This window comes from Pseudonaja textilis, chromosome 1 (genome assembly GCF_049901715.1).
Source record: "Pseudonaja textilis isolate UNSWEBS1 chromosome 1, rPseTex1.2, whole genome shotgun sequence".
In the NCBI taxonomy this organism is placed as follows: Eukaryota; Metazoa; Chordata; class Lepidosauria; order Squamata; family Elapidae; genus Pseudonaja; species Pseudonaja textilis.
In genome coordinates, this window is record NC_141990.1 from 309,200,428 (window position 1) to 309,218,082 (window position 17,655).

General features: G+C 39.5%; 1 protein-coding gene across 3 annotated transcripts in view; it reads left to right on the forward strand.

Annotated features, from left to right (window-relative positions):
* Positions 1-17,655, forward strand: part of FRMD6 (FERM domain containing 6) — a 117,828-nt gene that overhangs the window by 68,194 nt on the left and 31,979 nt on the right. The gene's annotated exons all lie outside the window — the stretch shown is intronic.

Genomic DNA, 17,655 nt, shown 5'->3' on the forward strand with positions numbered 1-17,655 from the left:
TGGGAGATCAGATCTCGATATTTGAAGTGGGAGCTAAACTAGTAGAACATATTACTTTTTTTAAAAAAAAAAAGTGCCCTATGTTTTCTGCCCTGCCTGTTATGGTGCATGTCTCTTCATCAGTGGATTGTGCTGCTGGAATTGAGGGAGGATATCATCCAACACATTTGGAGCATGTTCGATGAATAAGATTGTGTAGACTTCCATAGTCTTAAGAAGCAAGGCACTGCTCCAAGAAGAATGGAAATTTACTTTAGGGTGGAGGAATGACAAGCACGAAATAGGTTCCATTGTGGGTGGATTTCCCAATATTTCAGATAATTCTCTACCCATTTCATTTGAGAGGTCATCCCTGCAGAAGCCTTAAGGCAGGAAGCTTTTTAATCTGTTCTATTCTGTATCTCAGTTGTCCCTAACTGGGACATGAAATGTTAAATCCCATTGGAGTTGACAACAGTGCCTCCATGCCCAGAGCAACTGGTAGGTTTGGCTTCAGTTGGAATCAGGGGAGCAAACAGTTAAAATGAGTTCTGACATCCAGTGCTCCTGGCAGTGGAGTCTAAACAAAAGAAAAGACAACAGGAGCCTGATGGTGCCATTCTGAGAAGCCAAAGTAGTGATCAGGAGGACTTTAAATGAATAAACAGTCTAGTAGGGCAAGGGATGTGATTAGGAAGGAGATGAACATTTAAAGCTGTTCCACAGACCTCACAAGCAATTCTGAATTTTCTATTTTCCGCATATGTTGGAGTACAACAACTGTAATCTGCATACAATGTGGCCATGTCGGCTGGGAACCATGAGAATTGTGGTGCAACAGAGTTGGATGTTGCTAACACAAGAAAGGCTGGTTTATGTTTGCTGCTTATGCAGTGCAATTTAAACTAGTGCAATGTCAATTTTTCCCCTGAATTTTTCTATCTTGCTTATTCCATTTCATAACTATTTGTTTTGGAAATTTCTTTCAAAAGAGAACAATAACATCCACCCCCACCCACCCCAAAAAACATTGTCATTGGTGGAGTATGCATCCCTAATGCATTAGATGTCCTAGTACCTACAATCATCTCTCCAGCAATCTGCAGCTTCCTTGGCTTCCCAAACTTCAATCCAATTCCCCAGGAGAAGGCATCAAGAGGAAGCTCCTCCCACTAAGCTTTTTCAGTTTGGGAAATGTGGACAGAATTCTGGGAGTTGAAGTCCACAAATCTTTCAAGTTGCCAAGGTGGAGACCTCTACTAGAGGATGAAGAAATGTGGAAGCTCAGGAATGCAACCAGTTTATTTATTTACTAGACCATAGGTGGGCAGCTAGATTTTTACAAGAGGTTTTGGATTCTAAATCCCATAATCCTTGCACTCTGACCATGCTAGCTGCTGTCACTGGAAGGTAGGTCCAAAATAGGATATCGTCACATTGCCTACCTTCCGTAATCAGCCATTACTAACAACCCGTGATCCTCGGATCATTATTTTAGAGACATTTCCTTATCTAAATAGAGACATAAAATGACCACAGGAGGGCAAAAAAATCAGTGGGAGTGACTTTCTGCCACTTTCCCCATTGACTTTCCTTGTAGGAAACTGACAGGGAGTTTTGGTAATGACGATCCACATGACTGTGATTGATCATGGCAGTGTGGTGGCACAGCAACACTGAAGTGGTCACAACTGCCACATTTCAATCCTGTGGGAGTCATGGGCCCCAGATTTTGAACACATTATGTAAGTTAGCTCATTTGAGGTATGTTGATTCAAAAATTGTTCCCCTGTGATGCACTGTTTCATCCCATTGAAGGTACACACAATTGAATAGGCACCAGTTTTAATATCTGTATGTCCACTTGAGTTTTATTAGTATATAAACAAGGCAGGACAATCCCAGGCACAGTTACCTTCTCTTCCAACAGATTCTTTGCCATTAACAGGCATGTTTTCTTCTGTTTGTGTCCGGTAATGTTGTTACAAGATGAAATATATAGTTGGTAAGGTAATTTTTCCTTCCACCAGACATCCGTTAGATCTGCTCCAGAGGTGATATTCAGCAAGTTCTGACCAGTTTGGGAGAACCAGTAGCGGAAATTTTGAGTAGTTTGGAGAACTGGCAAATACCACCTCTGACTGGCCTCACCCACATCTATTCACTGCCTCCCAAGTCCCAGCTGATTGGCTGGGTCTTTTGTTGCCCCGCACAGGAGAACGGAGCTGGAGAGCAGGTTAGTGGGATGGAGAGGGAATGGATATTTTCAGTAACCTTCCACCAGGAGTGGGGAGGGAATGGAGATTTTGCAGTATCCTTCCCCTGCCATGGCCACCAAGCCACACCCACAGAACCGGTAGTAAAAAAAAATTGAATCCCACCACTGATCTGATCGAGATTCTGATGCTGCCTCCAGTAAATTTAGGAAAAAGGAACTTTCAAGGGAAGAGAAAGGGCAGGGAAGGATTTGGCCTTCTGTGGTAAGTTTCATATGAGCCACCTGGAGGTGGGATGCAAGGCCAGTTTCTTTTTACTGGTTGCAATATGTTATAAAATAAACTAATAGACAGCAGGTAATTATCTGGGCAACCAGAGAAGATTGGTTTGATAGAGTTTTTCAACTACTGAGACAATTGGGATGAAAGAGGAATTTTTCCACACGCACAAAAAAAAATCTCAAAGGAAATTTGAATCATCTGATTTACTCTCCCTCCTCCTCCTTGGCTGCCTTCTTGGAGGCCAGATCAGGCATCTTTGCTGGCTGGCAAATACTTCTTACCTAATTGCACTGGTCACATAACTGTCCTGTTATAGCTTTGTTGCAGGGCAGCATGTCATCCTAAGCCCCACCCCTCTCATATTTTCTCTCATGCACATGTTCTGAATGCTTCTGTTTATTTCTGGAAGGGTTTTTTTTAAAATCTTGTTGGAAATGCTTCTCTCTCTCTGTCCCCAGAACTCTTCTCAAGGCAGACCTTCCATACTGGAAGGAAACTACTGCTTGGCTAAGATCTTTCTGTCCTCTTCAGATTTGGCATCCAGTAGAGCAGGGGTCCCCAAACTTGGCAACTTTAAGATTTGAGGACTTCAACTCCCAGAATTCTCCAGCCAGCACTGGCTGAAGAATTCTGGGAGTTTAAGTCCACAAGTCTTAAAGTTGCCAAGTTTGGAGACCTCTGCAGTAGAGCACAAAATCCTGATGAGGACAATAACAGTTTGAATGGCAACTTTGAAGGCCGGACAACAGTTGCACAAATAGCCATTGTTCCCCATAATTTCATTTCATTTTACATAGTGCAATGGTTGTCAAAGCAGGGGCTGCAGGAATTGGGAAGACCTCATGTTTGAAGAAGTTTACAATCAGTGAAATACTGTCCAAATCTCACAGGTGGTCAAAATACTGCCAAATTGTCAAAGCTTGCCTCATTTCAGTCATTTTTCTGCAAACTTCACTTAAAATCATGTTTGGCATCATCTGTGTACAATTTATCCTTTGAGATTATTTGACAGTTATTCCTAAGGCCAAAGAAGAACATGCATAATACCTACAGAGCTCTGATGGTCAAGTATGGTTCTATATGGTTAATTTTGGAGATGTACCATTTGAAAGTTTTTTAAAACCCTGATTTAAGAAAAATGGTTTACTAAACCTCTGCAGAGCTTAACGTTCCTTTGCTTTTCAATTTGCCCAGAGGTTCTAGAATTAAGTGAGTTTACAGACTTTTGTACTTAAGTTCCTTGTGTCCCCCAAAAATGATAAACATTTCAGTCATGACCTGATGATATGATTGCATACTGCCACTGGAGTTAGGAAATTAGTATAACAAAACATTGTGTGTGTGTGTGTAGACACATACATACATGCCTGCCGCATTGTCAGGTATAATATCAAGTGTATTTTAGATGCTTCTGTGGAACAGTAAACTGTCCCTTAATTAAAAACATGCTACAGGTGATGACTAAGCTGACATGCTGATTTTTTATTTATACCGATAGGAGTAGAACAATATGAGCACAGCAGCATGCAATGTTGTCATCCCTCTTACAGTCTCACAGGGTGCAAACTAGCAACAGCTACACCCTCCAATTCTCTTGCATGTGTAAATTGGCTTCAGCTATTATAGTGAACTTTTGCAGCTGCGCTCCAAACAGCTTGCCCTCAATTAATTGGAGGAAGGATTGGCTACATTTGCTCATTTACTTATGGCTTATTCAATTAAGCCAATTGTTCAAGTTCACCCACAATGCCCTGAATTGCAAATTGCAAATCAATTGCCCTTGAGTCGCCTTTTGGAGGATTTTTTTATCTTGAATGTGGAGCTAGAACAACAGGAATGTGGTCAGAAATTATTTGATGTTTACTTGTGAAATTACTGTTAAAAAAGGATCCCATCTTTCTACCATTGTAATGAGTCATCACAAAATCTTAATGGTGGCAACGCTTAAATCCTTTTGAAAACTCTTCCTAATTCCAATTTAACTGCAAAGTTTTAGGACCGATCAGTGGGAAACATCTGGCCACTAATTTGCACTTGAATGATAGGAGTACAATTTAAATGCTTGTCCTTATACTAATGATTATTACAAGCAAGCAAGCTGAGGACAAGAGTTGGAAAGTGCAGTAAACAGTCTACCCTCCCACAACTGCCTTCAGACCAATTCTTTCTAAATAACATTGCACGGTATAACTGGGTGGCTTCTTTGCTGACATTTACCATCCCAGATGTCTCTTGATTGTTGAATCTTTATATGTCTGTGTCTTCTCTTACCACTGCTCTTACCAATGCCCCAGCCTTTATAAAAGCTGCATTGGGGTGTTTTAGGATTTCTACCGTTAATTCTGTCCTTCAGACTTCTAGTAAGTATACGTCACTTTCCTGCATGACAGCAACATGTGGCATCTGTAGGATGGGATATACTGTATGATAATGTGTGTTATAGCTGATTCTTGACTTTGTTTTTAACTGAAGCTTCCATCCATCAAAGCCACCCTTCCTGATTTGAGACAGATATTGTCCCCACACATCTGGATTTTTAGAGAAGACCTTTCCTCTGGGTTCTTTCACTCCAGATGCTTTGGGGAAAGCAGCCAAACTATGGGAAAGAAAGAGATGCAAGTCCTCTACCCTATCTCTGCAAGCCCCCCAAAATTTATATTTTTACTCAGTCCTTTTCCACTTCAATTTGTTCCTTTTGTTCTGAGGATGTTGTTGGTTTTTGGGGGGAGTGGACAAGTGGGACTCTTCATATGTTTGATTATGATATCTGTAATGGCTATTCTTGGGTTATTTTTTTACTAGTTTAATTAGACTGTGAAATGATGTGAGCTGGTTTGTAATTGATGGAATAGTTAGGGTGGGGTTTAGGGTGGCAATTTATGCATCACCAAAAATGAGGACAAGAAAGATGCCACTTTTTATAACATCTACAAATGCTAATATAGACGCCCAAATGGAAATAATTACTAGCCATTAAATAGAAAAGGGCATTAATAAAACACAAATGGGTAACAATTACCTTATTTTAATGCAAAGGCATGGTCCTTCAGGTCAGCCTCCTGTTCTTCCTTGCAGTTCTTTATTTTTAAACTGGATTTTGGCATGAAAGCTTTGTAATAGTCCTCTTTAAAGTAGGAAAAATTCTTTTAAAAATCAGATATTTCATGGTTGGGTTACAAAACCATAAAATAACATTCTGAATAATACAGATATAATTTTAAAAATAACAAAACAAGCAGACAAAATGTCTATGGAGATTCTCAGTCATCCAGATCATAGTTGTCTCACAGATACTTTTTCAATTGGACTGATTTTTTTCTTGAGGAAGAAGACATTTTGCTTCTTATATAAGAAGCTTCATTAGTCATTTGCCAGTTATCTTTAAAATTAATAAATTTGCCCTTTTAGAACGGTTTCCACCATCTTAAATAAATGCTCATTCTATTTATGTTTTAATATCAGAGTCTAGGAATAAAGAAGGTCACAGCCTCAGCTTTCATGTACTTACAAAAGTGCTGACTGGATGGTTTTGGAAACTGAGTGATTGATTAGCTGAACTTTGATTAATCCTGGTTGGCTAGGGGAATTCTGAAAGCTGATCTCCACATCAGGGGTGGGATTCTACCAGTTTGCACCTATTCACTAGAACCGGTTGTTAACATTCTAAGCAGTTCAGAGAACTGGTTGTTAGAAGAAATTACTGGCCTAATCCTGTAAGGAAGGCAGGAAGGAAACATTCTGGTGTTGCTTACAGAAACTGTCTCTCTGTTAACCCTTATTACACTCTTGACAGGACTAGACGTCCTGTCTCAGGAACTTCTCTGGAGTTTTTCCCCCTCCTTTTCTGGTACTTTGCTTGTGTGGAGTGACCATTCAAAGTTACAATGGCACCAAAAAAAGTGACTTATGACCCTTTTTCACACTTATGACTGTTGCAGCATCCCCACAGTCATGAGAGGCCAGGCGAGGAGATGCATGCCTTGATGTGAGTCCAGCCCAGTCCACATCCAGCCAATAACATGACCACCAAGCCAGGTCCACCCAGTCACATGACCACCAAGCCACACCCACCACCTAAACCATGCCCACAGAACCGGTTGTTAAAAAATTGAATCCCCCTCCTGGTCCACATGTCTTAAAAGTTGCCCAATGTGAGGAACACTGATATAGAGGACAACAAAGGAAATTCAGGTTTCTCCATTAAGCTGAATTGTCTCTTTGGAATATCACAACATGTATGGTGGTTAGAGGGTTTAAGCCACCCATCTCTCTCATATAACATTTCTGGAATCCCTCACCTAATGGCATTGAGCATCGGTGAAATATTTTTTTTTTCCTGATATCCCTTGTCATTTGGATAAGCAAGGTATTCAAGGAGAATAGTACCTGGAAAGAGGAAGATTAGCTCTTATTTCCTTAGGGAGGAAGTTTTTGGATAAATCAGAACTGAAGGAATAATGAAGAATCTCATTATGAGGCTCGCCCACCCTACATGGCAAATTGCGATCTACTGCCTAAGGCCAGTGGTGTCAAACTGGATTTCTTCAAGGGTCAGATCCCCATTGTAGTTCTTTGTGGGCCAGCTGTGGGGGGGTGGGGGAGACAGGATGGACACCTCCTGCAGCATTTTGCCAGCCAAAACTGGATATGGGAGGGGGGCATGTATGGCCCTCCTGTGCCCCGTTTTGGCTGCCAGAGGCATCGCGGGCCAGTCCTTTGCTATTTCCAGGCCAGCCCTTCGCTATTTCCAGGCCAGCCCTGTGTGTCAGATTTAAGCACCCCATGGGCTTGATCTGACCCACAGGCCTTGAGTTTAACACTCCTGGTCTAGGCAAAGATATTTTGGAGGAAGCCAAGGGGGATGTCAAGGGAAGTTGTTCCTTTACTTTTAAACACTGTTGTGCTGGAAGGGATAGGAAATTTTTAGAAAAATCTGCAGTTATGCAAGAAAAAAATACCTATACATTCCCATGCATTGCAACCAACAGTAATGTTATATGAGAGAGCCTGGTGGATTAACTCTCTGCCCAGAATACATGCTGTGATATTTCCAAAAGACAATTCAGTTTAAAGAGGTAAACTCAGTGGTGGGATTCAAAAATTTTTACTACTGGTTCTGTGGGCGTGGCCTGATGGGCGTGGCAGGGGAAGGTTGATGTAAAATCTCCAGTCAGAGGTGGTGTTTGCCGGTTCTCCAAACTACTCAAAATTTCCACTACTGGTTCTCCAGAACTGCTCAGAACCCACCAAATACCACCTCTGGGGAAACCCAAACTTTCTTTGCTGTCATGTATACAGTATCAGTGTTTCTCAAACTTGGCAACTTTAGGACATGTGGATTTCAACTTAAAGTTAATGTAAGAGTTGCATTTATGTCCCTGGTAAGTGCAATTATTAACTATTTAATTAATGGGAAATTGATGTTTTCATAATTGCCACAGGAAGGAGACTTTCTGGAGGTTGCAATGCATGGGGAGGTAGTAGTTATCCTTTTCTTCCATAACTGGATTTTTCTTAAAATCTCCCTTCTCTTCCTGCACAACAATGTTTAAAAGTAGAGAAAAATGTTCCTTTGGCATCCCTGAGTTTCTACAAAATATCTTTGCCTAAGTAGTTGCCACATTGGGGTTATCATAGTGAGATCCTCCCTCCCTCCCTCCCTCTCTCTCTCTCTCTCTCTCTCCCTCCCTCCCTACCTCCCTCTCTCCCCTCCCCCCCCTCTCTCTCTCACACACACAAACAAAATGTACATTCATACTTACTACATTGTGTGTTAAGATGATCCAGCTAGGCTTCAGTATCAGAGGAATTGAGGCAGGAAGTTTACCAGGCATTCATTGTATTTCATTTTGTGTGGTGACTTCAAAATAGTATTGTTTTCAATGCTTTTTATCAGTTCCGTAAGGCACATTCAGTTCCAACTTGGTACTCTTCATAGGCCTCCTGGTGTTTTTATGTTAAGCTAACCCACATCCATTTCATAAGCGAACCACCTTGCTTTAAGAACCATCTCTTGAATCTTCTTGAAGATCTTCCTTTTGATAGTTCTCAGTGCATAAACTATTCCATAACAAATGCTTCCTTTTTTCTTTTTTTTTAACCCTGTCTCCTGTATGCCTTTTCATACATCTCAATTCAAACCTTCGCACAAACACAAAGCACTGGCAGTAACTACAGAATAACACGGTGGTATTTAATAATTCTGGTGGTATTCCAATAACATTGGACGTGATAGGATGACAAGCCAAAGCCCTCTAAATCCAAGCATTGTAACATCAATGGATATAAAGACTAAATCTTGGATCTTTGGCTTCCCTGGTTGAAAATAAAAATTGCAGGGAACAGGGCAAGCTAGTTTGTTGCCATCTGTCACCAGTTGTTAAAAAACAGGATTAGATAGTGCTGTTTGAAAACAAATCCAGTATGGTGCATGCTGTGCTGATTGTAATACCTATTTTAAATTCTGAGGAAGCCAGGCTCCTAAATTTAACTTAAAACAGGAAGCAAAAGATACTTTTGGCCCAGCAGCACAAGCATCAGCAGTTGTGGTCTCTCTGTTTAGGGGCCCTTTCCAGATTTCTCTGTAATCCCTGGGGATCAGGCAAAAATTTTTCCATGGAGAGAGCAAAATGTGTTGCATGGCATGTGGCAACAAGGAGCCCAGCTTCAAAATAAGTCTCAGCAGCTTGTAGTTGATGCAATACAGAAAATGTCGGCAAACTTTCCAAGCCATTTTTGTGGTGGTGGCTTTTTCTATGGCGCTGAGCCCTGACTGAAGGGTAAATGCCATCATCAGAGTGCAGTGTACATTCCCTGAGGTTATTTCAGGTGGTTCTTAAAGAGGAAGCTGAGTCTTCAACTATGTTGCTTGAAGTTGTCTTCTGGAATCTGGTACCTTCCCGGTGTGTTAAATTTCAGGCACTGGCCGTGATAGACAGAGATTCTGGGAGCTGACATTAATAAATCTGAAAAGTAATATTTGGGGGTTGCCACTTCAAGAACTGGGTTTTTCTTTCTGTTCGCCAACATTTCAGAACTGCTTGGGTGATGGGACATTTATATTGTGTTGATATCTGGCAAAGGTCATTCATCTCTTATTGTCTTGACTGCCATCATTTACTTTTGACTAGTAGATAACAGAAAAGTTTCCAGGCAATTTATAATTCATCTATCTTTGAAACTTACTGGGGCAGAGATAAAGAGTGCTTCAACCTCAAATTAATCTTTTACAAGATAACTAAAGTAATCTCAATTTGAAAATATGTTCATGATATATTACCACTTCTTCAAAGATGCCAGAGCCTACTCCTTCCTATAGTAAAACTATCATTCCCAGAATTCTCAAATACCATAATTCCTGGGAGTTGTATTCCAAAACTTCCGGAGGGAGCTGTATTGTGTAGGCAATCACAGTCTGCAATATAATCCAATGTATGACATGAGATACTTTGCACAGATGTCTGTCATCCTTCTTTACAGAAACTGTCAACATCCTTTCCTATCTGAATGCTGAAAAGGGGGAGCTTTTTTCTGAATAAAGAAAAAGAAAACTGTAGCCTTCACAGAAAAACAGAATAACAAGGATTTACTTCCTGATGTTCCTGCTTTTTTAAAACGTCAAGGGCACACTGCACTGGTCCATTGTGATATAGTGGCTAAAATAATGGGTTTGAATTTGAGAGAAATGTATTCAAGACACAGTTGATGTCTAAATCATGACTCTTCTGTCTCTCAACTGAATTTCTCCCTCAGGCTATTTTTGTCTGTATTCAATCTGTATAGAAGGTTCAAAAATATATGTTAACCAGAATCCAAGTCTTTTCTTGGATCAGGTCAAAATTGCATCTAGTCTAGAAGTCGTCCTGGTTTAACCATTGCCAACCAAATGTATTTGAAAAGCCAAAAGTTGGATTCCATAGATGACACACTTACCAACATATGCTGTAGCTCTGGTAACTTTTTATGTACTGTACTGCTTTTGGCTTACAAAAGACAGTCTCTTGGTGTATAATTAATGGGATTTATTGGGGTTTTCTCTTTATCCATGATTCTTGTGCAGTAAGTTGTACATTGGAGGTTTACCGCATAAATGCACTGGGCTGAGAACACCTTAAAGAGATTGGTAAATAGTCTCTCATCCTAGTTTTTATTCTGTTGAATAGATATGGCAGCCTCTGCAAGAGGTGTTATCAAAAGCTGGAAGATCATTTTCTAATAACCAGGGATAAATGTCTTAATGTCTGATTTCTCATTCTAAAGGCATTAAGCTTTGCTTTGGATTTGGGCAGGGGAAAAAATTGTTCAGCTTGGCACAGTATCGTTGCTGAAGTTGTAGAAGCAAAACTCAAAGCGCCTTTGAAATTCAAAACAAGGGTTGTTCAATTCTGCCTCTTTAGTTTAATGAAGCTTCTTTGATTCACTAATTCCCAATTTCTAAATTACAACACTTGGTGTTATCTAGGGCTTTTGGATCTCATTCAGCACTTTTGATTCACTGATCTTAACATAAAAGGCTTAGGACCTGTAATTTAAGGACTTGTGAGTTCTTCAGTTTAGTCATCCAGAATATCTCTTCCTCTGCAGTCTTAAAAAAAACCCCATTCTGTTAGAAAACACAGCTTACTTGCTTTTCGGTTTAAAGGACTGTGTTGGAATGCTTCGTATGAAACACAATCTGCATATAGAAAGCTGCCCCCAATGGAAGGGGGCTTCTCACACGGCATCCTCCTCCTTAATGCATCAAGAGCAAATAAGCGGATCATATTGGCCTTGGTGAATCAGTGCTCTGACTCACTGACTGTTCTACTTCCTACTTCTAAAGAACTTTTTCAGCATAAATCTATGCCATAATACTAGCATTCTGATTTTCAGCCTTTCTTAATAATTCCCATTTCGGATTTACTCGCTTCACCTCTGCCTTGAGCAGTGTTTAAATATTCATATAATTCTTCCAACATGACACTAGGATCTCTTTGCCGCTGAGTAATCGCCAAGTCAAATCCCTTCGGTGTCTGCAAAGCTAATTTTTTTGCCGTGATTTGCCCTTGCTTACATCATGCTACCCAAATGTACCTAAATCTTAGGATTACCAGAATGTGAAATATTACATTCACTGTTTCCCCCTTCTGCCTCTGTATATAAACTAAACTTTGAGTCATTTGATAATAGCGGCCAGAACGGTGCTTCTTTTCTAATACACCAGTCTCAGGAGTTCTCTGTGTAGCCAGACTGCTGTTATCAACAGAGACCTGTTAATAACCAGATTCAGTGGGTACAATCAGTCATTCCTCCTGGTTTTCATTTGGCCCCTGTCATGGGCAAAGGAACTTGCTTCCTTGCCCCATCCAACACAAATATAAGGGGCTCTGCAGTGATCAAAGGAAAACTACCACCAGCCTTTTGATCGGCCATTTCTGTAGGGAGAAATGGAAAGACATTCCATTTCTAATGGCAAAACCTGGATAGGCTTGAAAGACATTGAGGATATGGGTTGGATTTGCCTGTCCCAAGGACAATTCAGCGAATAACTCTTCCCATCCCAATCAGAGCAGAAATATCCCAGATAAAGCAAGGAACATCTTAACTTGGAGGCTTCCTTTCCTGATCACCAAGATTGTAGAAAAGTTTGCAGAAGGATTTCTGCCTACTACTACCACACTGCTTGAGGGGGAGAATTTGGCTACTTTAGCTGTTTATTGTGCATGAAAGAATCAAAGATTTCTTTGTGAAAATGAAAAGCAGATGGTTGAAGGAATTTTCCCTGACTCCAGCAGTCTCTCTCTTTCTATCCCCCTTGAGCCTGCATTGCGAAAAATGCATCTAATGACTTAATTTAATTTTTTGTTGTTGCTGTTCTTGGAATTGAGATACTTCCATTTATCAAAGCTATTTCAATGTGGAAAGAAAATTTAAAAAAAACATTGCCTTCATGGATTTCTTAATTATTATTTTAAAACAAACAGATCTCAAGTCTAATTATGTGACAATCTGTCATTCCAACAAGGTGAGCTTGAGCAGATAGCTCTATGATAGGAGCATTTTCTAGTACAGATTCAAAGATCACCTCTGTACATGAACATTAAACTCTTACCACTGCAAAGGAGAGATTCTAGTATTGAACATTTCAGACTCCCTAAAGCACGTTTTAACAAATGAATTGTTTTATAAAAACTATTGCCACTTCAGCATTAAAAAAAAATCAAAAATAGATTCAAAACACAATAAAAGCCAAGAACGATGTAGTGTGTCAACAAGTAATACATAAAAAGCAAGATAGGTTTCAATATGTGATGTCTTACATTTGACTAACAGGAAAGGATAGTTTTCAACTGGTTCCATCCATACTTGATCAAATAGAGAGTCCCATAGTCATGGCAACAACCAGGTGGATGGCTCTGCCTATCTCAAGTTAGTACACCGTGGGCTATAATCAGAAGCAGAATTATGAGCAGGACCTACCTAATATATATCACTGTCTGGGTTGGTGATGCTGGGAGAAACATGTCTCTTTAAAACCGGTGCTTTTATTCATTAGCATCAATATCTTGAACTGGGGAAGTTATTATTTGCAGAGTTAATCTCTAACTAAGTAATACATTGAAGCATGTCTGAACACAATGAAAAAGAAGTCAAAGAACTGTTAGAGACTTCAATCTTTTAATCATGTTTTGCAAAGTCACAGATCCAGGTTTACTACCAAAGATATACATTATAAATGTATATTGGCTCTTTCATGTGTTGGTGTGAAAAAAGAGAGATTTGCATGGTTTTCAAGTAATTCACCAGACTTTCTCAGTATCTGTGGGAGCCAACTTTTCCCTGCTTGTGTGTTTGCATGTGTACACACCAAAAATGAGACCAGTAGAAAATTTGGAGCTAATGTTTGAATGAGACTGAAAAGGGATGAAAAGGAAGATTTCATCCAGAAATTTGGTAGTAATCAACTCTGTCGTAGCTACAGTGTTTGCACTAGCACTTTCTCTCCCTCTCTCTCCCTCCTCCTCCTCCTCTCTCTCTCCCCCCTCTCTCTTTCCCTCAAAAAGAGACATTCTACTGAAAATAATTACTGAAAACATACTATAGATCAAACACAACCAATCATCATAAAGGAGGAACCAATGCCCATGGTTTGAATGTTGCTGCAATCTTCATTTTGCAGCTATGAAAGCATTTCCAGATTATTCATTGATTTTCATTGATTCTCACTGACTATGGAGTAGCAGGATAGCAAAAATGTGCAAACCTTTGGCCTTAAGCCCTCCAAGTGGGGGGTAAAAACCCTGAAATGAATATCCCACTCTCGTTAATAGCCAGTTTCAGGCCTTAAAGACTGAAAAACTAGCTAAACTAAACATGAACCATGAAACACAAATATAATTTGCAAAGTACCAAGTTTGCATCTGTTGCAATCATAATCATGGATTACTGTACATTTCTTCACTTAACCTATTTTATTAAGCATATAAAACTAAGAGTCCTATGTCCAGATTTTCTTGGATATTTTTTTGGTATACAGTTGTGCCACAACTGACAAGGAAGAAAACTTAACTTGAAATATCTATGAAACAAGAATAAAGGGTGATGACAGGTTGAACAAACAACACAAGTAGCATTCAAGTGAGGGATTTGTGGAAGCTGGTGATTTCAAACAAGAAACACTGATCTTACTTGCATAAACTGATGATTTTGTACAAACAATGATTTCAAACAGTAAACAATGGCAAAATGCAGAGATTTTTTATTCTGAAGCAGTGCTTCAGAAAAGAGGACGGGATGTTTAGATCAAAGGTCTTCAAACTTGGCAACTTTAAGACTTGTGGACTTCCACTCCAAGAATTCCTGAGCTAACATGACTGGAGGAAGAATTCTGACAATTGAAGTCCACAAGTCTTAAAGCTGTCAAGTTTGAAGACCCCGGCTTTAGATTAAGAATGCAGAAATAGCTCACCTCACAATTAAGGAATCAGTAGACACTTGCTGGATATTGGTGGGATAGAGCATCTACTTGCACAGGAATCTTTTCTCTGTAATGTCTTCCTTTCTCTTAACTGTGTCAAAGAAAACTGGCACTTGGAGAAACATTGCAAATCTCAGTACATCAAGCTCAAAGCTTCAAATTGAAGCTTTAGGAATAGAGGGGAGTAGAAGCTGTCATACCAGATGGGTTCTTAGCTTCAGTGGATGTGACACCCTATGCATACAGGTAATCCTTGACTTACAACTGCAGTTTGATGCCAAAATTTCTGTTGATAAGTAAGACAGTTGTTGCGATTTCCCCATTTTATGAACTTGCTTAGCACAATTAAGTGAATCGCTGCAGTTAAGTTAGTAATACAGTTGTTAAAGTAAATCTGGCTTCTCCGTTGACTTTGCTTGTCAGAAGGTCTCAAAAGTGATCACATGACCCTGGGACACCGCAGCCGTCGTAAATATGAGTCAATTGCCAAGCGTCTGAATTTCGATCACATGACCATGGGAAAGCTACAACGGTCATAAGTGAAAAACCGGACATGAGTCCATTTTTTCAGTCCTGTTGTAACTTTGAACGGTCACTAAACAAACTGTTGTAAGTCAAGGACTCCTGTACTACTCAACCAGGCCTTCCCATTGATTTGCATACAGAAACAAGTTCTCGCTTTCAAACTGTCACAGTACCCATGTTAGAACCTGGAGTGCCACATTTATCCTTAGCAGGACAATCTCTTATCAGAGAACCTTCTATTTAGAACAGGGGTCTCCAAACTTGGTAACTTTAAGACTTATGGACTTCAATTCCCAAAATTCTCCAGCCAGCTATGCTGACTGGAGAATCTGGGAGTTGAAGTCCACAAATCTTAAAGTTGCCAGGTTTGGAGACCTCTGATTTAGAAAGTAGTGAGTGACAGTTCCTGGACTCTTAGGAGTCAAGATCATCACAGAGGAAAAGAGACTCTTCTTAACTCAGAAACACACACTCCAGCTTCAAAGGACAGCAAGAGAGATGTGAGATGTGCATTTTTTAAGGTCCATAGCGGAAAACATGCCTTGGGTCCAGTTCAGGTGTGCTCTGGCAGTGATTCGTTGCAGGTGGACTGCTATGAACTATTCTTTGCATCAACATAATTTGATATGATTAAAAGATCCTTTTGGGGATTGCTACTTTTTTACAAAAATTGCAGCTTTTCTTATAACCAGGTTAAGAGCCCATACGTTTTACCCATGAGTAAAGGACTTGTCCTCTAGTGCCTTAATGCCACTTGATACTTGTCTGTAGGGCTATGCAGGCAGCTTCCCAGCCCTGAATAGCAGAACAGAGGGCTGATTTGCTTGAGAAAATAGTTTATTTTCAGGAACAGAAGTTACTTTTCTAGAAGCAAAATGGGTTGTGGGGGAGGTGGTCAAGACCAATCAGTCCTACTCAAAATGTCAAAGTTCATCTTCTCCAGGCCACAAAGCCTTTCCCCAAAGTTCACCTTTTGTGCAACTGACTATTAAAGCTCAGTTTGTAAATCCTTGCTCCTCCTCATTCCATCAGACAATCTGGCCTGATACAGAGATGGCTGTAAAAATCGGTCAAAAGGATTACCTTCCCTCCTCTTTCCTTCTTACCAACTTGCCTAAGAAGAGTTCTCAAAACTATATCCTTTCTGACATCAGTTTATTAGGCTGACTAAATATCAAATATCTTATTGAACTACAGTTTAGCCTTCCTATTGATTTTTTTAAATGTATTAAGGTAGCTATATTGGCTTTAATTATTTTCAGTAGAAGAGAATATCTGTAACTCAGAGTTGAATTATGGAGATCTTTGTGCTTTCTGAGCTTTGTGGTTTCCTTTCAGACATTTCATCACTAATGCAAAACAGTGCAGGGTTTATATATAGTAGTTTATACTGCCAGCTTTGGTAGGGATGTAGTTTCCTCTTTAATTATTTCCTTGAGTAGCTGGAGTTGCGATTAAATCACCAATGTCAGACATGGTGTTTTATCCATAGGCAAAAGGCAGGGACATTATAATTTACTCAGTAGGGAAAGGAAGAATGTGCATAAATACAGCAGGTAGTCTGACTACCAAAGAGAAAAGAGGTTTTTAAAAAGATTACTATTACCTAGTTTAAATACCATGTTCTCCTTAGCTTGCTATGCCAACAGGAGTGTGGGTTTTTGTTTTTTTTTACTTCAGAGTGTTTGAAAATTACAGGTATGTTTAAGTACAATTCTACTTAAGGAAGAGATAACATTGACTGGAAACCAATTTTTAAAATATTTTAATTAAAAAAGAGGGAAGCTGAAAAATGTTTCAAATAAAACTGTAAGCCTTCCCAAACATCTTTACTTGCAACAAATCATCTAGGCCTCACATTAGCCTCATAGATACTCTTTAATTTTTTTTTAAGTGGGAAAAAAGTCAGCCTAGCTGGTTGCAGGATGCAATTTCACCAGTTTGCGTTTGGTGTTTTGTGAATAATGATGTTACCATATCAATGGTTTAATAACAATAATGAGTGCTATTATTAATATTAATAATGAAGTCATCCCCAGTCCAACCCCCTGGTTAGCTAGCCAGGAAATGAATTAAATATTACAAATCAACTAAGGGAGTAAACACCATTGCACAGTTTCCTTTGATGTGATAAATACCCTCCAAAAAATTTTTAAAAACCCAATCCATTATTTAAGTTTCAAATCCAAGAAACTTTAAAATGGGAATAAAGAGTAGAAATGGCCACTATCTCACTAAGCCTGACTTGAGGACATAGGAGATTCAGCTATTTTGTAAGGTTTAGGCTAATTTAATTAAAATTCTCCTGATATATGGGGGGTGGGGGTGAAAATGGAAGATCCAATAAGCCTAATTCCAGGAAAAAGTTACACAGCCAGAGAATCACTATAAAAAAGATAATGGCTCTGTTCAGCAATCATCTTTCTTCTGATACCTTAGAATTTTAATCAGGACTTTTGGTACCTTAGTTGCAATAGAGGTGATCTCAGGTGATGGTAACAGAACATTTAACCGATTGCATAGAATAAAAAGGCATATGTGGCAGATACTTTGCAGAAGGGACATGATATAATTTATAAATGTTATATGAGTAAAGTACTGAAATGTTGGCTAAGTGTTGTAGACCAGAAGGCTTAAACTCTTTGTCTTCTTTTAGCCTGGTATCTCCTTCATACAAAACAGTTCAATTACTGCTTT